The sequence below is a fragment of the Corvus brachyrhynchos genome, unplaced genomic scaffold (genome assembly GCF_000691975.1).
Source record: "Corvus brachyrhynchos isolate BGI_N302 unplaced genomic scaffold, ASM69197v1 scaffold116, whole genome shotgun sequence".
NCBI lineage: Eukaryota > Metazoa > Chordata > Aves > Passeriformes > Corvidae > Corvus > Corvus brachyrhynchos.
This window is the reverse complement of record NW_008240221.1, coordinates 8,729,617-8,730,055: the sequence shown is the minus strand read 5'-3', so window position 1 is coordinate 8,730,055 and position 439 is coordinate 8,729,617. Positions and strand designations below refer to the sequence as shown.

Sequence of the window (439 nt, the reverse complement as noted above, 5' to 3'; positions counted from 1 at the left end):
CCCTGGGGTCCCGCAGCGCCCTCGCGGTCCCGCTCCGCTCCCCGTGGTTCCTCACCGTGCCTGAGCGGTGCCGCCTTACCTCCGGGGGGCACCGCTCCGGTCATGCCCGGGCGGTCAGCGTTCCCCACAAGTCCCGCTCTACGCCCCGGGGATGCTGCTCCGTGGCTGCACGGGATCCCACCCGCAAGGTCCCCCTTCTCTCCCCGAGGGTTCCCGCACTTTGCCTGTCGGACCCGCACAGCACCCGCGGGGTCTCCCCGCGCCCGGGCAAGTCCCGCTCAGCTCCCTCGGGGAGTCCCGCAACCCCCGATCCCGTGCCCGGAGCACGCGTGGGGCCCTGGCTGCGCCGCTCCCTTGCGTAGGCACCTACCGGGCACCTGTAGGTAGTCCCCGCTCTCCTGGGGCTCGGGGAAGGCGCGGGAGGGGGGCAGCCCGTCCC

At 74.7% G+C, this 439-nt stretch overlaps 1 protein-coding gene across 1 annotated transcript in view; it reads right to left on the bottom strand.

Annotated features, from left to right (window-relative positions):
• Positions 1–433, bottom strand: part of KCNS3 (potassium voltage-gated channel modifier subfamily S member 3) — a 21,621-nt gene extending 21,188 nt beyond the window's left edge. Inside the window, exon 1 of the mRNA XM_017745083.1 lies at positions 371–433. The gene's annotated coding sequence lies outside the window, so the exon portion shown is untranslated. The remainder of the gene's footprint in view (positions 1–370) is intronic.
• Between the last annotated feature and the right edge of the window lie 6 nt (positions 434–439).